At 35.0% G+C, this 23,540-nt stretch overlaps 1 long non-coding RNA gene across 1 annotated transcript in view; it reads right to left on the reverse strand.

Moving 5' to 3' along the window:
• Positions 1-10,962, reverse strand: part of LOC118751304 — a 34,809-nt gene extending 23,847 nt beyond the window's left edge. The window contains exon 1 of the long non-coding RNA XR_004994509.1: positions 10,410-10,962. This is a non-coding gene — a long non-coding RNA (uncharacterized LOC118751304). The remainder of the gene's footprint in view (positions 1-10,409) is intronic.
• Positions 10,963-23,540: the final 12,578 nt, after the last annotated feature.

A 23,540-nucleotide genomic window follows, 5' to 3' on the forward strand; every position in this document is an offset into this window, starting at 1 on the left:
CGTAGACATAACTGCGAACAACATAATTGGGGTAATGATCTCCAGTGCAGACAAGCGGGAAGCCGTTGCGAGATACGTGAAATTCGTACTCCGCTGCAAACGAGAGGATGGATGTGTACTGAGGACACCCGAATGAAACGTCCCTACAAATGAGCAGTCGCGAGGCCCTAGCAGCGGGCTCCTGCATCTGAAGACATGCAGAATTGCGGTGCCAGTGGGTAGCCCAACACGCTACGGTGGGAGACCCCGAGGTCCGTTAACTTCCATAATGTCAGCTTCGAGGTCATTCGAGGGCCAAATAGGACACAATATTTATTCAATAATAAAATTTTTTGTTTTTGTTCTCGGCGAATCCGAACATGGGGGTTCCTTGATTCCTCAAGGTCGTCTAGAGATCATGCCAAGGTCATCTAAAGGACAAATTCTGAAGAATTGTATTGACTTTTCAGGTTTATTCATTCCATTTTTTCCCTACTTGACCTTCTAATGAACACGAACCTGATGTGATCGGGGCTAACGGAGCTCGGATTCGCATTCAGCATGTCGAATAACATAGGTTTGGTTTAATGTGCATACACTGTTTTTTGAAAACCTGTGTTATTTTTTATTTTATGACTGTTAAAAGGAAAACCACTTAAATAAATGTTTACATTGTATTTATATTTATTTAATAATAATAATAATAACAGATTGGCGCTTACACATATGTTAGTGTTTGGCCGAGCTTCTCCTCCGATTTGTGGCGTATACCTTGATGTTGTCACACAAAACGGAGGGACCTACAGTTTTACGCCGACTCCGAAGGCGATTGTATTTTTATGAGAAGCTGTTTTTCGTGGCACAAATACACTCGGAGGTTTGCCGTTGCTGCCGAGGGATGACCGCTGTTAAAAAAAAAATTGTTCTATATATTTTTTTTTTGCGATGTTGCTTGACCAGGGCTTGAACCCAGGCGTTGCGGAGTGGAAGTGCGCACTGCTTACCACTAAACCACAGCGACCGACTTATATTTATATGTAATAATTAAAAATGCAACTTTTTAATGGAAATTTTTTTTTATTATAATCTATCTCACACTCTCATGGAAAGCCGGGGTAATTACACACATTTTGATATAGTCTAAGATCCGACAAGGGTACGACCTTCACCCATTTGTTTAATGGATGGAATCTTTTGTATATGAAATTTAACGTATTAGTAAATATTTCGCGAGTGGGTTGGCTGAAAAAATCCTGGCCAGGATATTTTTAATTAGATATCAAAGAATTATATATTTTTTTTTAATTTTGTACTCATTTGTTTAATGAACAAATTATATACCAATCGGAGGTGTTAAGCCTATAGAATGTGAAAACGTTGGGTTGGCTATTTTTTTCTGGCCTACCTATCGGGTTGGAAGGTATGAACAGGTAGGTAATACTAGTCATTTCGATTCGTAAATATGCAATTTGTTCATTAAACAAATGAGTGCAAAATTAAAAAAATAAATAAATAATTGCTAAATAATTAATTAAAAGTATCCTGGCCAGGATTTTTTCAGCCAACCCACTCGCAAAATATTTCCTACCACGTTAAATTTCATACAAAGTACATTTCATCCATTAAACAGATGGGTGAAGGTCGTGTCCTTGTCGGATCTCATACTAATACCTTAACTGATTTTTTCCGACATATAGTTTATCAACTGCAAACAATTGAGAAAAGATATTTCTCCGTGAGTTCGAAATTTCGGGATTTTTTTTTTCGAGATTTTCGACTATCATGATAAAGGATGTCAAAATATATATTTCACCCCAAAAAAAATATTGAGGTGTAAATATTGTATGGAATGACCCATATATAGAATATTTCTAAACCGCACTAGAAGAAAATGTCTAACTTGCGCAACCTATTTCAAAACTAGCATCTAATGGTTGCACACATTTAGCATTACAATCTCCTGAGGTTTAGAAATAAAAGAGACTGATGATTTGTACTTTGATGTTTTGGAATGCACACTGTAACGTAGCTCCCCTACGCTACACTGACAGACATACGTACATGCATACATAAAACCCACAAGTACATACATACGTACATACATACGTACATACATATCCACATCCAGCCATACATACGCTACATATTTATATACATACATACAGATCTACATGCATACATACAACCATACATACATACACCCATACGTATGAACAACCAAAGGGAAGCACGCAAAAGTGCAAAGCATTCATACACACCAATACTCAGCGAGAATTCGTTGCTCAAACATTCCAAAAATCACGATCTTCATTCGCTTCTCAACCTGCTTATCCAACAACCGACTTAAGTTGATTAACGCCAACTCAGCCAGCACCAGCTTCCGTAGGTAAGCACGGAGCGCATCGGGACGGCTTAGGCCGTGTAACCTCGAGCGCCCTGGCTTGTCCTGCGGGCAAGGCCGAGAGGTTGAGGGGGGCCTGTGAAAGGGGGAATACCCCTTGCACAGACCCTCAAACCCATTATTTTAAAAACGGTCTCAGTGGACAGGAGACGAACTCTCCTGCCCACTTAGATACCGCGTGGCGAGCGGGCATTGTGCGGTGGATAAAACCGCCCCACAATGTCAAGCCACCACGATCGAATACGTACCGTCTCACCCCAATGGGTAAGCACGGGGCGCATCGGGACGGCTTAGGCCGTGTAACCTCGAGCGCCCCTGGCTCTGCACATGGGGAATACAGACTGGCCAAGCTGCCGTAGGTAGGCACGGAGCGCATCGGGACGGATTAGGCCGTGTAACCTCGAGCGCCCCTGGCTCTGCCTACGGGACAGGTTGGTGGTTTGTGAGAACATATTAACGACCAGCTTCCGTAGCTTCCGTAGGTGACTTCCGTGACCGTTTCGGACCGCCAATATTAAGTGCCGCCCTGGGTCAAGACCACAACGAGGAACCGCCAACGACTGTCATTAAAGAGGACCGCTAGCCCAATCATCACCATCCAGGGCCGTCATCATTACCACCGCTTCTTAAGGCCGAGTGGCCATCTTCCTCATCATCGGGCCGCCACTAAGCATCGCTGCCGCCCCAGGCCGAAAGCAACACCAAGAGCCGCCACCTTTCAGGGCCGCTAGCAACATCATCGCCATCCAGGGCCGTTGCCACCGTCGTGCATCATTAGGGCCGGACTGCCGCTTTACTCACCATTGGGCCGCCAATATCATTGCCGCCCCCTAGGCCAAACCGCTACCGAGGACCGCTACTTGCTGTCTGCCGCTAACATCATCGCCATCCAGGGCCGCTGCCACCGCCGCTACTCATCAGAGGCCCGTTGTTATAACTAGGGCCGCCAATACTGCTCTCACTACGGGAGGTCCCTACCGCCCTCACCACTATTTGGGCCACCGTCAACATCACCGCAGGGCCGTCAATACTAAAGGGACTGCTACTGCCGTCACGATCAGCATCGTCGCTCTCATTGGCTGCAGTACCCGTGCTTTGGGCATTTACCATAATCACGCTCGCTACCGCTCTCACTGTCATTAATCACCGAACCATCACCGCTCTCACCGTCACCGCGCTCAACATCACCGCCACCGTCACTAGCCACTAGACAGTCTCCGCTCTCTGAGCCACGACGCCGACCGCCGACCAGTTAGTCGCTCTCTCTCTCCCCCCTCCCTTCGTGGACGTCAGGGTACCGGCAGCCGGCCGCGTGTGTGTGTGGTTGTGTTCGCTATATTTAACTACTGTGTTTATTTTATTCAGTGGGGGTTAGTGGGACCTCCACTCAACCCTGGAGCGGCTGAGCTACCTCAGCCTTCGATAAAACCCACCTCATAACACTATTTTCAAGATAACAATATTTATTAATGAAATTATTAAAAACTGTCCGAATAAAATGTATGCAATTCGGACCACGGCAACCCGTACCGACTTGCGACAGTTCGCGCGTTTTGTTAATTTTTTTAATTTTACTTCTGTAGCAGACAGAATACGAAACAAGACTACTTATAACTTTTGTTTTCAATTATCCTTTTGGAACATGTCAAAAATGTATTTTAAAAACGAGGTTTAGTTTTGAATGCCTTTTGAAGAATCTTTTTTTATTTAAATCCTACGAATATATATCTGTGGTCATAAGCAATAACCGCCTAAATCGACTTAAGAAAGAATTGAGTTATATATGCTATCGTATTCTGCAACTACGATTATATGTGTATGTGAAATCGCGCCATTTAGGCTATTTAAAAAGTTATAGACGAACATATTTTGCTTTCCCCATAAGGTTAACATTACAATCCAAATTTTTAAAACGTTTTTTCTCGAAGTGCAGTTTTTCGACTTAGGCGGTTATTGCTTATCACCACAGATATAAGGATACTAAATGATAAAAACTTCAAAGGATATTTAATTAATACTTCCAAATTTATTCCTTAATCAAGACATGTCAAACACTGAAACAATTTATTTTGTTTATTTAGTATTATAAAAGCCATTTTTTTAAAGGAGGAAAAGAATTTGTTATAAAGGTTTAATTTAGTAATTTAATGTTCATCATGTCAGACCAATTAAAAAAATGTTCTACAATTGCAAATTTTCAGGACATACACAAATTATTCTATTAGAAAACACATCGTCTTGCAACCTTGTAATAGGTACACCCTAACAAAGCCCTAACAATTTTTTTCGATGTCCTTGGGAGAAATCCTGCCGTCCGATTAAAAATTTAAAGATGCATATTAACTAGAAATGCGATCAAACATGGGAAACATGTCGACTTTTTTGCATTTCCATAGTTTCCATGGACGATTGGGTAACCTTAATTGAAGTTATTAACTAAAACTTTAATTAAAAGTCGGCACGCGTTATCGATATCCTACGGCCATAAAACTGCATGTATACATAGTTATTTAGGCTATAAAGCACAAAATTTGCTAAGAAATCTTTTTTCCATACATACATATGTATATTCTTGGGCAGTCTTATATGTATATGTACATTCAATCAAATGTACATTTGTGCTTATGCATTGAGAAAGCTATGCGCATACATACATATGTGTGTGCATATAGATATAATAATACACATACATATATATATGTAAGTACGGTGACCATATTTATGGCAGCCGAATACGGGACAAAAAATAATTTTGCCAATTTTTCCCACAAAAGCTAGAGTATTTGAAAATCTTTTTCAATTATCCTAGATTTATTGGCCCTGAAACGGATTATTCAACGGATTATTTTCAGACTCGGATTTCGGCCAAGCACAATGCAGTGAATAGCATCCGGAACAAGCTGAATTGCAAAGCGTACCATCGAAGGGTTTCATTTGGAGTTTCTCATGTCGCAGATACAATCCCTCATACAATAAGCACACATTTTTTTGCCGTCGTTTCGCCTAATGAACATATTCCCCTTCACAAAATTTTAAAATTGCCTCCACGCCACGGCACTTTGGACAGGAAATAGTACAGCAAGCGGCGTGCATTTTCTTGTTGGTTTTGGAATCCATATACGTAAACAAAGTTTGAAATTTTAGAAAAAAATCTAAACAAAAATCACAATTTAAAGACGAAATTCGCGACAAAAGTAAAATCAGCTTCTCCACGGCTGCTACCTATTCAATATGCTTTGCGCCACACAGAATATTCAATGTGAAATACGTTGAAAAAAAACCTTTGAAAAGCCAAATATTAGTGAAATTTCTTTTAAAAATTTTAACAACAATCATTAACGTCTAATTTCTATTCATACCCAGTTTTTCGACGCAAAATTATAACTTCAGAAACCATCAACATATGTATGTGCTCCTCGATTCGAATCACAAGCGTCCTGGTATAAAAATAAAAACTGGTTCATAGGCATGTCATTTTTATGAGCTGTTAAGGCGCCAAAATACCGAATACGGGACAAATAAGGAACATTAAAAGAAATACAGAACATTTGGCGCCCCGTATGAAATAAATAAATTACAAGGACAACAAAACTTACCAGGACTTACTGAACCGTATAATACAGGACGGATGGTCACCGTATATGTAAAGTGATATAAATACATATTATGATTGTAGCAATGCGACCATATATGTATGTACATATCATTTATACTATTTTTTGTTGGATGCTATCACATACTTAATTATACCTAATTTGATAAGCATGTGTTCATACAAATATACCTACTTATGTACATATGTATTATCGAAAAAATATTTTTTTATAGATGTACGATAGGTGTTATTTAGCCCACTTATTTGAATTAATGTTTTACAAAGAGTTACTTTCTTAAGTAGCAGTTAGATGTGCAGGTGCAAGTCCTTTTTAAAGTCTGTCACACTTAAGAGATTGCAGGAGTTACACCTTGCATTTAAAGTGGCTTTCGAAAGCAGTTTTTATTTCGGAAAATCAAACTTTCCGATACTAATTTTTGTCTGTTTACACGGTGAATGCAGACAATTGCACTTTCAATTATGTTATAAGACATTTTTATGCTTATAACAAAATTACTGTTCTGAAAAATTGGTTAAAAATGCTAAATACCCATAAAACAGCCGCAAAATGTCCAATGCTTTAATATTTAAGTAGTTCATGCCAGGAGAACAAATGAATTACAAGTACTGTTTTATATGTGACGGAACATTTACAAAATGTCATACATATTCGCCGAAAATCGCCGCACACGGCAACACTCGGTAATGGTAGATAATTTCAGTTACAGTTACACCTTGCCCGACATATAAAAAAATCCCAAAATTTTCATCTTTACACATTCATGTTTCTGGCATGCGGGGGACGATATGTACTTGCCAATTTGTTTTACAAAAATTATTTAAAAAGCAGACGTCTCGGTTGCTCAGCAAACCGGTTAATTGTTTCTGCAATTATTTCACATTGATTCTCTAAAACAAATTTTCGATGTATTCTTAAAATGCGTAAACCTAAAGGTAAATTTTATAGGAAATTAACTAACAATTTATTAAAACTAGTAGTAACCTCGAAATACGGGTGAGTACTTAGCTCAAAATTTATTTAAAGAACTCCGTGAAAGACAACAATTAATCTTGTATTGCAGACACCTGATAACCCAGGATAATTTTTAAGTTCTTAAAAGATATTACTCTACTTTAAGCTTCGTGCAGTGGGCCATGAGAAAACCATCATCTTTAAGGTATAGTCCAACCTTTCACAATATCTGGTATTAGTCTTAATCTGAAACGCAATAATCATTGAAAATTGGCGCTATTTATGGTGAAAAGCATTTAATATCACACTTTCAAACTAAAGCTTTCTTAACCCTAGAAGCCTATTCTATTAGGGAGTAACGTAAAGCCTTAATATACGCCGTAGAGGCTTATGTACTTAAAAGATAACCTGTGAGCTGAAATATACTTAGTCCTGTCTTATTTTTTTAAAGAATATTGAAGTTGTGAGTTTGACTAATAATAAAACATAGTTTTATTAATAAAACCTATAACCACATTAATTTAAAACAACAAAACAAAAAGTAAATTTTGTGTTAAAATTAAAAAAAAAAACCCATTCCGTATACGCCTCGCAGACGTAGATTATACTTTTAGGGTTAACCCTTCAGTACAAAAATTTAACCACGGTTCTGAAAAATTCTTTCTGGCAAAATTTTTTTTAGTTTCACTTTTATTTCAACATATTTTGACTAAAAGAAAAATACTGATAAAAATAAAATTTTTCATATAAACAGGGTTGAAATCTTGAAATTCCTGCCCGTAGTTTGTTTGTAAGTCAAATATGAGTGGCATTGTGCTACTATGATAGCACGGCCGAGTAATCATAGCCAACTTATGTACAGTAGTCGAAAAAATTATATCCGCACCAAATTTTGACAAGTTTTAAAATATTATTTTTGTTGTTATTTAATTTCGGTTAGTTTTTTATAGTTCGTTCTTTACCAACATCCGTATAAATACAAGTTTAAAGGCAGTGTCACACAATTAGGTATTTGCTAAAATTTGGTGTAAATCGTATCCCAATTGTTTGAACACCCAAAATATTTTTCACTATCCCAATCACGAAAATTAATTTATTGAAATTTTTCAATAGAACATCGCTGTATTGTTTCAATCTTTTGAATGCAAAATAAAATGTCCCACTTTTTTTTACCAATAGCCCAATATAAAAATTTACAAATCTGTACACACGTACCAATCTAGTGACACTGCCTTAAAAATTTATGCAATTAAAAAAAAAAATTCTACAAATTTTCGTTAAAATTTCGAGTTTTTTAATCAAATTCTGAGTATGCAGTTTTGTAGCCCATTGAATTCTAGTAGAATAAAGTACACGTTTCAAATGGCTAAAAATTTCGATTGATTTTTTAGAATTTTTAAAAGTTCGAAATTTGTACGAAAGTTTGTTGAATTTTTTTTAATATTGCACAAATGAGTAGTCCACTTGCAAACAGCGTTATGTGATTTTATAATAGTGATCCATAAATAAAAAAAAAACGTCTACAACAACAAGTAACATCCAAATTGTATATTTCTCTTTATTATCTGAAAATTTGGATAAACAAGAGCCTAATAACATTAAAAAACAATATGACAATTTGGTAGTTTTTGCAAATTTTATATATAACAAGTAAGAAAGTCTAAGTTCGGGCGGAGCCGAACATTAAATACCCGGCGCAAGTATTAAATATATGTTTTTTCACCCTTCCGAAACCTTCCGCTAGATGGTAAGCCGGGGTGTATCAATTTTGAGTAAATTAGCGTCCTTCAATTTCGAAATATTGAAGTTTCAAGCATTTCTTAAATTTACCGTTATATGAGAATTGGCCGTTATTTTAGTCCGATTTCAATAATTTTCAACGTTTTGCTTACACGTGGCAAGTACAATAACCATACCGAGTTTGGTACAAATTGGTAGAACGGTTACCGATATACTTATATGTGATCATAAGTGGGCGGTGCCATGCCCATTTTCCAAAATTTTACCATAAACGTATTTCTTGGTAAAGAATTGTTGCAAGCATCAATTTTGAATAAATTAGCTTCAATATTTAATGATATATCGAAGATTTTGTATTTCTCTAAATTACCGTTATATGGGATGTGGGTGTGGTTATTGTCCGATTTTAAAAAGTTTCGGCCATTTGGTATGTTATGCGAAGGCCAACAACTGTGCCAAGTTTGGAAGAAATTGGTGCAGCGGTTACCAAGATATACACATGTAACCATAAGTGGGCGTGGCTACGCCCATTTTCCAAAAATTTATAATATTCTTATTTTTCGTCTAAAAATTATTGTAAATATCAATTTTGAGTGAATTATCTTCAGTAGTTACTAAAATGTCGCAGTTTTCGTATTTCTGGAAATTACCGTTATATGGGAAGTGGGCGTGGTTAAAGTCTGATTTCGCCCATTTTCAATACCAACCTACCTTGGATTAAGGGAAACCTACATACCAAATTTCGTTGAGATATCTCAATTTTTGCTCGAGTTATCGTGTACACGGACGGACGGACAGACGGACAGACGGACGGACAGACAGACATGGCTTAATCGATTTCTTTTTTCATCCTGATCATTTATGTATACATTTGTCTATATCTATCTCGATTCGTTTTGGCTGTTACAAACAACCGTTATGTGAACAAAATTAATATACCCTTGTGCACAAGTGCGCGAGTTTTGAACAGTAACTTTTACATAGCTATCTTTTTTTTTGCTTTTCGCGTTCACTCTTCCATGAAGATTGGTCTGCTTCTTTTTTACGACGCCTTCCACTAGGCGCCGAAACTACCACGTTTTCTTGCAGTTTTCTAAGTTCATCAGAAGATGGAGACTTTTGAAAGTGTATAAATAAGTATTATAGCGACTTTTGCAATAGTAGTTAACATTTGATGCTATTTTTTCAGAAAATAGAAAGGTTTTGCACTGTATTGTTAGTGGACATGAAACTACTTTAAATACTGGTACGTTACTCACCAAAAACTAAAAATCTAAATAAATTTACATAGCGCCTTTGCAAGTGGACTGCTCAAATTTGGAAACATGAATTTCCACGGGTTTTGTTAAAGAACTACCTATATTTTTATTTAAAAATATAACAAAAGTTCAATAACAACAAATATAATACGTTAAAACTTGGCAAAGAGTGGTTCGTTTATAATTTTTTGACCACTGTATGTATTTTTTTGTATCTTTAATTGGACCTTCACATAGTACATAAAGGAAGTACATAACAAAATTAAAAAAATATATGCCTTTTTTGCCTTTTTTTGAAGCTCGTTTTGCCCTTTTCAAGTTTAAGTGCCTTAAAAACCTACATCTCTATATTTCGCGGGGGGGGGGGGGGGAAGGTTGCGGTCAGAACCCCCACATCCTCCCCTCCCCCCCTCCCTAAATACGGCCTTGCACAGTAAAATGTAATATTGGAAACTGTATTACCTGTCTGAACTTTTTTCCCAGGACTATTCCTTTATTTCACCGAGCGATGTAGTATAAAACAAATCAATAATCACAATATTGAATAAAATCAGCATTTTAGCAACCACCCTGAGCGTTATGAATTCACTACTTCAATATTTGCACGCATATCTAAACTTCGAACCGCTTTTATTTATTTACAATTCACGCAAATTCAGCAATAACTGCTCGCAACTGACGCCTTCGATTTTGTTTTTCACTTTTCTTCTGTTTTTTGTTATGGTAATCGCCAGTCTGACAACTAAATAAAAAATCTCAGCATGCTCATTGAGAATGACGAAGTGGCGAAATACAGGTGAATCACTTTAGCCGCACAAGAGTATTGGAATACGGTATGCTTGTTATTATGAACCGGCTACTCAATATATTCAATGGATTTATTTTAATATAAATTCTTATATTAATTATATATATTGAACAATTAATTATTTTTTAATTTATTTAAAATTACACTGAGACAGAGCACTAAAACTCGTCATGACTAACCGGTAGAACTCTCGGAAGTGTACTGAAATGTTTCCCAGCAAAAGTTCTAACCAACGCAGGCAATCTGATGCCATATAGAAAACTACTTTATATACATGCCGAGGCGTTAATATTTATATATATATATGTATATGTATATATGTAAATAATTATATATATATATAATATGTATGTAAACAATTACATATACATATATACTATATACATAGCTAAAATATACAGAAATAAGCTGTAGTAATTGATGGAGAGACAAAGTCAAGGCCGGTAAGAGAGAACTACTTAGTAGTAAATGAGACTGGTTCCACATGTTTCACTTTACAAATATGTGTGTTCATATAACTGTATACATATTAGATAATCAGCTGCTAACTGAGAATTCCACTCACATTGACCCTGTTAGCGGTAATAAAGCTTTTGATGGCTTTAAGAGATGCGTTACTGCAACGCTTTTGGCGCTCTTAGTACAAAGTCATGAACGACGGAATATGTATTTCGAAATAATTTCATATAAAAGTGTGTTTGTTTATATTTATTTATAGTATGTACTAGTGTTGGGCACTTTAGTTCTTTTGAGTGTACCGTTCAGTTGTAGTTCGTTCACCTTAGTAAGCTAGTTCTTTAGTTAATATAGTTCAATTGACGAATACATTTAAATATCGACACCTGAGTGGAATATCGACCTTTCTCGGCAGACAGTTCGAAAACGCCCTATCTCAGAAAACTTTTCAAGAACGCCCCATTTCAGAATTTTATTGAAAAACCCCCTACCTCAGAATTTGGCTGATGAATGCCCTATCTCAGAATTCGGTTCAAAACCGCCCTATCTCAGCTGAAAATACATTGAAAATATGCTGAGAAAGGGCGTTTTTGAATGGGCAGCTCAGATAGGGCGTTCTTCAACCAAATTCTGAGATAGGGTGTTTTTCAATATAATTCTCAATCAAATTCTGAAGTAGGGCGTTCTTGAAAAGTTTTCTACCGAGAAAGGTCGACCTTCCACTCAGGTGTCGAATTAAACGAGTTCCTACATAAAACAAGAACGTTAACAATACATATAAACACTTACATATTGCTGTGGAAAACCATTACATTAGAAAGCTTATTTGATTTTAAAAGCGTTCTACGCCAGTTTAATATCTGTCCTGCCCAAGACAAAATCGTTTTTATTTTGTAACACCCATAAGGCCTACATTACAATCCAAATCTTCTACGCGTTTTTACTCGAATTCAAGTTTTTCGTCATCGGGGTTATTGCTTATGACCACAGAAATATCGCCCATTTCTAAGTTTTCTTGATAAATTATTTGTAAAGAAATTGTATCAAAATTTTTATCTAGTGAAAGCTCCCATCGCATTCTGTGTCAATATTTATAAAATAAAAAGCTCTACAATTTCGAAATGAATGGAACTGATTTCATTGTGATATTAAAACATAAATTTAAAAGAAAAAGAGCTTTTAACTGCCATAGCCGAGTAGGTAAAGATTATGTATATTTCACCAACGAGGTTATATTATATAAATCGATATACTGAAAGTGTGCAGACATGCCGCAACTTTTTTTTACAGAATGACACTATAAGGTCCAAGGTATATGTAAATGATTACACTTTTGCTTGATCGCACCTACTTCTCAACTATATGTCTACGTATATAGCCAAAAACCTCTTATTTTTAGACTTACGATAAAAAATAAAATAAAATACTTAGAACCATAGTAAAAGAAGACTAAAATCAATTTGTATTGCCTAAATACCTGAACAAGAAGGCTCCGTTGCCGTTTTTGATATATCTTTAAAGAACGCTCAGATATAGCTTGGAAATTTGAAATATTAAGTCACGTTTTTCACTTCGCGCGCACTCAAAGGAAAAAGTGGCGCCTTTAAGAGTATATTGCAAGAAAACGGTAAATTTTTGGGCAAATATTTGATTGCATACTGATGTAGAATTTTATCTACTGTCTCTTAGTACTAAACCCTTCTTTGTATTTTGAAATTCATTTTTTGAATAAATACGCAATATCGACATCAATTACTCCACTGTGCGCTGTACGCGAACATATAAATAATGCGTTTATTGGAAATTTTGTCCTCTACAACCTTGCCATTTAAATGTGCTACTTAATTCAAATATAAACCGCTCAAAATTCGAAAAAACCGCGCCGCTTACCTAATTTTGGGCATTTTTTGCATATTATTAGCAATAAATAGTTGTTTAAAAAATTATAGGCACATGAGTATTGTAGGGAATCGAATTCTCTACAAATTTGTTCTCTACCTTTTTCCGAGAGAAATGCAAAATTCGCGCGCAAATCGTAAAAAACACAAAATCCAAGATGGCGGACATTTCCCATATCGCAATTAGGGGAAAAATTTTCATTTTGTGTTCACCTAAACAGGAAACACCTAACTGCGTCAAAAAATTTCTTCCTGGAATTTTTTTTCTTCTTACGTCGATTTTATTCTAAAGTGGTCGGGCTATGACCGATCTTAACCAAATTTGGCATACGCATTGCGCTTAGCCTCCTTAAGTACTATCTTGAATATTTTTTAAATCGGAAAACACCTACTCCACCTGAGATATAGCCCGTGGTTTTTGTCCGATTTCAAAAATTGTCAATATGGCGCTTAAGGAGGCTAAGTATTAGGGTGGTCCAAAAACAGTAAAGTCGGAATTGTAATGCTTTCATCCCCTAGGATTGTTCTATATCGAAAAAAAGTATACCCCTCTTTTTTTTTTTTTAAATCAAAATATATTTAGAGGTCGCTCAAAGCGCTCAAAGTTTTCCACGTACTTTTATATGGGCAAAATAAATTATTTCGTATAGAATTCTTGAAAGTCAATATTTTTCGATCGGGAAGCTCTGGTTCTCTTCAGGAGACTTTCAATAATAACACCCAATTGTTTATTTAACCATTTTTTAATACAAACGATTTTTTATTGGTCGCCCCACTGCATTTTTCGGGGTTTTTGTGGGTTTTTGGCGAACCTATAAATTATAGTTGCAATAAAAAAATGGTTAAATAAATAATTGGCAAGTATTATTTGGAATCTCCTTCAGATAAACAGAGTTTTCTGGTAAAAATATTGATTTTTAACTATTCTATACCATTTCTACGAAAATTTGTTTTTTCCATATAAAATACATGGAAAGCTTTGGGTGCTTTGAGCGACCTATAAATATTTTTTGATTTCAAAATAAAAAAATAAGGGTATATTTTTTTCGTTATAGAACAATCCTGCATTTTTGGATCACCCTACTGAGCATACTGTGTATACCAAATTTGGTCGAGATCGGTCAAGTAATTTTTGAGATACGCATTTATTATATATGTAGGTGGGCGGTGTCAGCCCTAAAATTCCTAAAATTTCTTGAAAAACCACTTTACCATACACAATATAAATTCTAGGTCGTATTTAAGAAAAGTCGCCTAACTTCGACAATTTTTATGCTTTTGCAATAAATGAGCTATCAGTTTATTTAAAATTTATATTTTATTTTAGAAAGTACTACACATTTTGAAATTGAGAAAATTATCGATGGTTATAATTTAAAAAATTAAGAGAAATATTTTTTTGGTTTTTATTTTACCCGATAAAAAATCCCAACAAGCGAAGTCCGACAATAGATTATTATATACCATTTTAAAGGCCTATATATCCTCTTCTCAGATCATATTCGATCTTTGAAATCGAATTAAAAGTAGTCATTCAAAAACTCATAAATCTACAAAATCGTATTTTCTGACCTAAATCGACAGGTCGCCCTTTAAAAAATCTATAAAAATAGGCAATAAGTTTTTCTCATCAAACCGAATAAAATTAGGAGGTGGGGTCTTGAAATTTCTAATTTCTCTAATATACATATATATATGTATTCTTTATTTAAATACATATGTATACATATCGTCACCTTAATTGACACACGCCCTAACCAACACTTTTTTCAAAACTGCGTTTTTCACAGATCTTGGTAGGATGTATTAAAGTACAGTTTCAATAAAAATTTTTAAGTGTTAGTACCAAAAACAACAGAGTTACGTGCCACTTTCTAAATTTGATACTCTTTTTATAATGTGAAACAAAGAAATTGTTGGTAAGGGCCTTTTTGAATTAAGGTAACAACGATATGTAATTCATTTTTTGTGAAAACCGTATCTATGAATCCAAGTTTAAAACTTTGAGCAATATTTAATTTAATTTTTGCGGCCGCTGTGGTGTAGTGGTAGGCAGAGCGCGCTTCCACTCCGCAGCGCCTTGGTTCAAGCCCTGGTCAAAGCAACATCGCAAAAAAAAATTAGAAAAAAGGTTTTTTCTTAACAGCGGTCGGCTCTCGGCAGGCAATGGCAAACCTCCGAGTGTATTTGTGCCATGAAAAACAGCTTCTCATAAAAATACAATCGCCGTTCGGAGTCGGCGTAAAACTGTAGGTCCCTCCCTTTGTGTGACAACATCAAGGCGGACGCCACAAATCGGAGGAGAAGCTCGGCCAAACACTAACATATGTGTAAGCGCCAATCTATTATTATTATTAATATTTAAAACAAAATTCAAAAACTTTCGTAAAAATTTCAATAATGTTCAACACTGTTAGAAAAAAAAATGTTAAATTGGAGCGCCATCTTGCACCAATTTTTGTGTTGCGCTTTGCATGCCCTAGCATTTTTGGAAAACCGAATAAGAGAATTGCAAATATCAATAAAATTAATGACATTGTTGAAAAGGTAAACTATATATCGATTGCTGAGTGGAAGATCGACCTATCTCGGCAGCCAGTTCGAAAACGGCCTATCTCAGAAAATTATTCAACAGCGCTCTTGCTCAAAAAACTTTTCAAGAACGCCCCACTTTAGAATTTCATTGAAAAACGCCTTATCTCACAATATGGTTGAAGAACGCCCTATCTCAGCTTATTTTCAATGTATTTTCGTTTGAGATAGGGCGTTTTTGAACCGAATTCTGAGATAGGGTGTTTTCAATAAAATTCTAGGTCGATAGGTCGATCTTCCACTCAGCCACCGATATATATGATATGACGAATAATGAAGAGTGGAAAAAAGTATTTCAAAATACAAAGTACAAATACATGTTTTGTATTTTGTTTGTGTATTTTAAATACTTGTATTTGAAATACTTAACATCTCTGGGCAAAAGCACAAGTGCATTTCTTCCATGAAAAAACTTCTCATAACTTAATACCAAGCCACACTTAGAGCCGGTTCTTCAAAGTCTGGTATCACTATCTCCCAGTTAAACATAATTATGTTAATAATCGACGATTTCGACATCATGCATATAACATGTGATCGATAAAGTAGTCGTTGTATTTAACCGGAGCTTCTACCTCCGATTTGTGTTAACCAGACATTGAACAACCGGCCCTTACTAAACATGTCGCACACCGTCTTCAAAAGCGTCGCAACTCAAAATTACACGTGCGTCAGAAAATGCGAAAAACTATTTCTAAGCACATGATAATCATATGGGCTAAGGTGACGTTGCCTTAGGTTTTTTTTAACAAATTATAACAAAAATTTGCTCCAGCTTTTGCTAAAAGGTAAATAGAAGGTCTTTGTAAATTTTTAAGTTGTGACTCTTTTGAAGACGGTGTCCGATGTGTGCGCTAAAAATGTATTATATTTTATTTATGACTGCAATGTTTTAGATTAGGGAGCGCAATTTGTCTACTGCTTCGGTTTTTTTTTTATAAAAGTCACGCAGTCATGGCAATTTTAATAGCTGTATTAATTGCAGTTGATAAACATTTTAAAAATATAAATCATATTATTGAATTTTCTTATCCACAATTTATAATCGAATAAGTTAATAATTGGACGTTGTTACATGCTAAAAGTAGTAGGACAACTGAGTTATCTATTAAAAATATAGAGTTAATTACTAAAAATGTGAACACACGTACATATGTATGTATGTATACATATGTATACACATTCTATGTACCAGGGATGTTGCGAATATATGCATTCGCATTCGTTATGCGAATGATTCTCATCATTTTACACATTGGCATTCGACATTCGCATTCGCATCACCCTAATATTGTCGAAATGGCTCTAACAGCCCGATTCTGTGCACTTGATAAATACAACACTTCTATAATTTGTAAATTTTTTATTATTTATCAAGAATTGAAATTCTAACACAGAAATCAGAAGCTCTTTTCTTGATTTGATAAATGATCAAGATTGGAAATGCTACTGACAAGTGTTTACAACTTGAAATTTCATATGAAAATTATAGATTTTGCTTATTAAACAATTTGTTTCTATCATTTAAACACTGCAAGTGCCGGTATTTGAACCTGCGACACACAGAATTTATAGCCGACATCTCTACCTACTCGGCTACGGCAGTCAAAAGCTGTTTTGCTTTTAAATTCATATTTTTCATATGTGACAATGAAATCAGTTCCCCTCTTGTGGAAATCGTAGAGTTTTTTATTTAATAAATATTGACACAGAATGCGATGGGCGCTTTTACTTGATAAAAATCTTGAAAAAATTTCTTTACATATAATTAATCAAGAAAACACAGAATTGAGCGGTAAGTCTGTCTAATCAGGGTGCGGACAATAACCGGCTTTTAGCTTCGGCGCTAAACGGTTAAGTAGTATATCAAGCAACATTGATGGGCATACAACAAGTACTGCTAAAAGTCTTATAAGCAACCTAGATATAATTTATATTCCTCCAGCGAAAGCGAAGGATGTAGAATCTGGAAACATTAAAAAATGTTCACATTTAAAGCTCAATTGAATGCTTATCTTAAAGAAAAACGAGCTCATCTCGATGAAAATCCTCTCGATTGGTTTAAAACTAAACCGAAATACGACAAATTGACAGATCTGGCCCGCAAATATTTGAGCGCTCCACCCGCCAGCGTTCCAAGTGAGCAATTGTTCAGTGCAGCCGGCCATATATACGAGCCTCTAAGAAATCGCCTCATGGGAGAAAAAGCAGCAAAATTACTTATTTAAAATATAATATGCCCCTTTTAAACTTCGACTACTACATGCATAGGTTAAGCACTCGTTCAATGTTCTAATAATTTAAAAAAAATTTTAGTAATAAAAACGATGACTAAGTTGATTATAATGATTGATTTAATGTTATTCCCTATATTTACATTCGCATCCCGAACATTCCCATTCGCATTCGCACTCGCGAATGTGAAAAATATGACATTCGAAACATCCCTAGTATGTACATATGTACACGCTCGGAATGTTAATCCCGGGATCCCGGACTTTTTAAGGTCTCAAAAATCCCGGGATTCATGGCAAGTAATCCCAGGATTTTCGGGATTTGAAATTTTCACTGATGGCAATAATATAAACTCCTTTTCTTGACCAGTATTGGCTATATTTCTGTTTTTATTTAATAATTAATATTTTTATAAACGTGTAGCTCATTATACATATAAGGGGCTGTCCATATATTACGTAAGGGAGTTTTCGCCTGTTTTGAACTCCCCCCTCCCCTCACGTAATAAATTGTAAGATTTAATTAATCCCCCTTCCCCCGCTGCAGATCTTACGTAAGGTTAAAAATCCCCTAGACATGTTTTTTCAATTAAACATTAGAAAATATTTACTATATAATTCCATCAAACAAATTTAAGATGTATGCCTAGTAAGTCTTAAAAACTTCATTACATAGTTATACTAGTCATTCTTTGTTGTCGGTTTCTTTGGCCCACGGTCCAGCCAGCCAATCTGAAAGAGGAGTAGCCACAGGGATAACTCGTACTTCTTTTTCACTCAAAGGTATTTCATTTTCACAGTCCACTGAAATTTCTTCTTGATTCACCCACTCAACAATATCCTCTGTTTCATTTTCTGTGATGACACACAATAGCTCTCGCCCGCGTCGTGAAATTATCCTCTTTGCTCTTCGACGCTGAGGCTCAGAAAAGATCAAGTGAAGCTTTTTGTGAATGCTTAGGGGCTGTCCATATATTACGTAAGGGAGTTTTCGCCTGTTTGTGTTCGAGCTGCATTTTTCGGTTATAATAGACACCGAAGAGTAACGTTTTTTTTTTTTAGAAAAATAGAAATATTAAAGCAAAAGTTGTAAAAAATTGTAATATCCTCCGTATTTAATGTATATTTTTCATTTCAATGCAATTTAGTACTTTAATTGTATTTTATAAAGAACAATTTTGAATAAGAATACAAGAAAAATAATATTACGTAAGAATCTACGGGACGCCCCCTCCCCCCATAAAAGAAAAAGTAAGAAAATTCTAGACCCGCACTCCCCCACAAAGGTCTTACGTAATATATGGACAGCCCCTAACACCGCACGATAGTAAATTTTATACACAAATATAAATATATTCGCGAAACCATGGACCAAATATAGTAAAATTGCGTTTTTAGTTTTTCACTTTGACGTCAGTAATTCAAAAATGATTTAAAAAATTCAGAGAAATGTGCTAAGAGAAGAAGTATGGCTATAAAATTAATGAGGAGAGCCTGTAGAATTTAAATAGATCCAAGTTTCTGGTGGAGAAGGGCTGGTAAATATTGAAAATATCATTTTGAAATTTCATCCTTGAAATTTGGCAATATTTGTTTTTGAAAAAATTATATGTTAAGGGCTTATATAAACTCGATAGCATCCTCGAATTTCGTTCTTCTAACTTTGTCAGGTAAAAAATTACCTATTCGTTTTTGTGAATCCAAAAAATTTAAATTTTTTAAATTCTAAAGAAATTTCGTATTGCATTTGTTACCCATATTTTTTATTCTAAATTGCATTGAATTTTTTAAATAATTTTTGGGATTAATCATATCTTTGAAATTACAAAGTCCTTCAAAATAAATCCAGCAGTCACAGAAAAAAAAAATAAAAACGCCACTTTAAATAAAAAAGTAGGTTTCAAACCCATTTATTTATTATGTATTTCATGGTAGGAGAGCTTCTCAAACAACATAGAAGCAATTTTTTCGATTCAAGTTGTTGAAAAGTAATGAATATCTAAATCCCGGGACTAATCCCGGAATCCTGGGATTGTGACAACGCCTTCCCGAAAATCCCGGGATCGGAAAAAGCCGAAAAATTAACATCCCTAGTACACGCATAAGTATGTTTGTGTGTATATGTGGCTAATAAAATATTGCAGTTTTTTTCCAATCAAGTCAATTAACAACGCCATAATATACATGTGTACAAACGTTCTGCCTTCTCGGGATTAGATAGTAGGGACGGAAAATAATCATTATTTTTTAATGGATTAATTATCGATAGCAATCAAACGTCAGTTGCGTTGCTAGTTGCCGAAACGATTTTACAGATGGCAACTGGCAACTCTCAACTGGCAACTGCAGTTGCCGCAAAGTGTGTATTCAGGCAACTACATTTTGATGGTTGCTGGAAAGGTTCTTGAGCATATTTAGTAACGAAAATTGAAAACACTGTCAAATATTTTAGTTTTTAATAGTTTCAACGATATTAACATTTTGCAATGTAGTTTGCATTTACAGAATATTGTAAAAATAACAACAAAACAATAACTTGAAATTTTAGTCTCGTGGAGTACGCGCTTTTGGTAAAACAAAAGCGAACACTGATTGAAAATTTGTTCCTCTATCAACTCAGGCACCTCTTTCAAAACTACCGACATATTCAAAATTGAAGTCATCGCCGTGGGACTTCCTTTTGCGAAATATCTAAGAGCTGCGGAAGCATTTAAGGAGCGGAGGTATTGAAGTTGAACGAATTCGTTCTTCTGTATATTATCTAGGGATGTCGGGAAAGCATTGAAAATATCGATATTTTGATTCGATGCATCAGATATTTTCCACTCGATGTATAAATAGTCGATGTATCGATACATCGATGTTTTTTGAAAACTGACATCTCTAGCACATCGAACAGTCATTGCAGTTTTTCAATTGTGCAAAAAAGAGAAATGAGTTTGAAGTGAAAATTAAAATGGCTCCATAAAATTCCGTTGGAAACATAATTGGTTCAATTACGGTAATTAATTTGAAATTTTGTACTCTTTTGGTAACGGGATATTTTGCTGTTAAATGATATCTGAAAAGTCCTATGCAATTCGATACATTTCCATGAATGGAGTTGAAGAAATACATCGATGTGTTTTTACCATTAACATCCCTAGTATTAAACATCATGCTACAGCTTCTTTTGGAAGTTTGGAATATGCTTTCCATCTAAACAGAAACAGATAATAAATGAAAAACCTTCAAAGCATTAACTGTTGCTTACAGTGCAGGAAGTAGCTCTAGAGTCTAGACGATTGGAATTATCCCTTAAATGTCGGCTGGTTCATGCGCTACTCCCCCTCTTCAAAAAATAGTTCACTGAACTTTTATTTAAAACTTTTTATTTTCATAATTTCATTTTACGAGCACAGCTTGTTTACAACCACTTGCTGGTTGCCGTACTGTAAAATTTCGATTATCGATAACTCTACAGCGACTGACGATAGTTGCTATTCGTAATACAAATTTCTTTTTCATTTGCGTTGCCAACTGGCTACCGAACCTTGGTTTTTAACCAAAAAAATCAACAAGTTGTAATCGTCGTAAAACAGTTTTAACTATGCCGACAATGATTTTTTTTCGAGTTTAGCCAATAAAGATAAAAAAGAAAATAATTAATATTTGAGTTTTATTTTTTCAATTAAGAATAACGATTATTCAAAAAAATCAAAAGCTATACCAGCGTAATTTCCGACGTATCCTTTTCAGAGGTAGCGACACCCTAATAAAAGGAATAAGTCCTAAAATTCGCAGGCCAAATTTAAAGTTGGTTGCGTCTTTATGAACCTTTGAATTTTATAAATAATCATTATTTTTAAGCGGAAAAATAAAACTTAATCATAATTATTATCTATGAGCGAAAAAATAAAACTCAATAGTAATTATTAATTTTAAGCGACAAAAATTAAAAAATCATAAAAACAATCGAAACCGTTAACAGTTGGGTGAAAATTTCTCAACTGGACCTCGGATTTCAGTCAAGTTCGAATTTTTGCGTGAAAATTTGTGGGTAGAGAGGGTTATAGATGTGAAAGGGATTCTGAGATTTTTTTGAAAAAAAAATTGTTCGATCTTTTCTTTTTTTGACTTACAGCAGCGCGCACGCATCGTGAACCATGCACGCTCACCGCCCATGCGCGGAACGTGTTGACTAGAAAGCGAGTACAGAAGCAACTAACAATTGGCTCATATTTGCGACTTTTAACATAACCTTATATAATAATGATAACATTTGTGGTATTTTTAAGATATTTTTAGGTTAAGCTTGGAATGTGTTAAAATAATCTGATCAAGTCCATTTTTTTGGAGTTCACACGCAACTGTATGGTTCTAGCGTCATCAGTCAACCATAAGTATGTAAATTTTATGTCTAATAATTTTTTTTATTGGGATTGTTCAAGTGTTCAACGTCGCACAGTGGTACAGCCCCATACCTTTTTTTGGAAAAATGTCAAAAATGTCTTAAAAATGCAATAAAAAGTGCACTGATGCATATATAACTCCGAAATTTTGCCCATATGTTTGTAATAATCAGGGAACGGATTTTATGGAAATTGCATTTTTTCTGCTAAAGAGAGAGAGTATATTCGATTAAGAATGACCACGATTTAGCTTTCCCTGATTCCAGATATAGATCTGAAGTTGCCTTTTTTAAGATTCTCGCCTTTACTAACTTTAATTGTAAAAGGCAAGCCCTTATTCCTGATAATATGAAAGTGTTAAACGTTCCATATTTAAATTGGGCGCCACTTGTATCACTCACGTAGAGCGCACGTTTAGTACATTCAAGGCTTTTCTTCGCGAACATCTAATAAAAATGCTGCCAGAAAACTTCAAAATGCATCTTGTGATTCAGTGTTACTACAACTATACAGATTAAAGTTTTATGAGTTAGAAACTCGAAAGGATAAAATAGTCAAAGATTCAAAGTACAAATTTTTCATATTGGCTGCGTTTCTTTATACATTCCGGATAATCCCATTTCACAACCGGAATAAACAGAATGCGTTTGAAATATACGTTAACATATCATCAGGAACGTTCTAAAGAATAAGTAAACAAAAAAGTTTATTCCAAACATTCAGAATGAATAAAGAAATGCAGCCATAATGAAACTAGTTCATAGTTATTCTCTTTTTACTTGTAAAATAAACATTTCTAAAATAAATGTATTTTTTGATTATTTTTTGGTTTTTTCTTTATTTAGTGCCTTATTTTGCCTTCTAGTGCCTTTTCCTGCCTATTTTCTTTTTTGCCCTTTTTTTTGTAGGTTTTTAGGTCCTAAAAATCCGTTCCCTGGTAATAATGTTGTGTGTGAACTACAAAAAAATGGAATTAATGGGATTATTTTACCACATACCTCCTATGCAAAACTTAACCTAAAAATTCCTTAAAAATACCATAAATGCCATCATTATTATATGAGATTACGTTAAAAGTCGGAAATATGAGCCAATTGTTAGTTGCTCCTGTACGCGCTTTCTAGTTAACTCGTTGCGTGCATAGGCGGTGAGCGTGTATGGTTCACGATGCGTGCGCGCTGTGACAAATATTGCTGTTAGTCAAAAACAGAAAA

Source organism: Rhagoletis pomonella, unplaced genomic scaffold, assembly GCF_013731165.1.
Source record: "Rhagoletis pomonella isolate Grant_MI unplaced genomic scaffold, Rhpom_1.0 Rhpom_scaffold_00644, whole genome shotgun sequence".
Lineage (NCBI taxonomy): Eukaryota > Metazoa > Arthropoda > Insecta > Diptera > Tephritidae > Rhagoletis > Rhagoletis pomonella.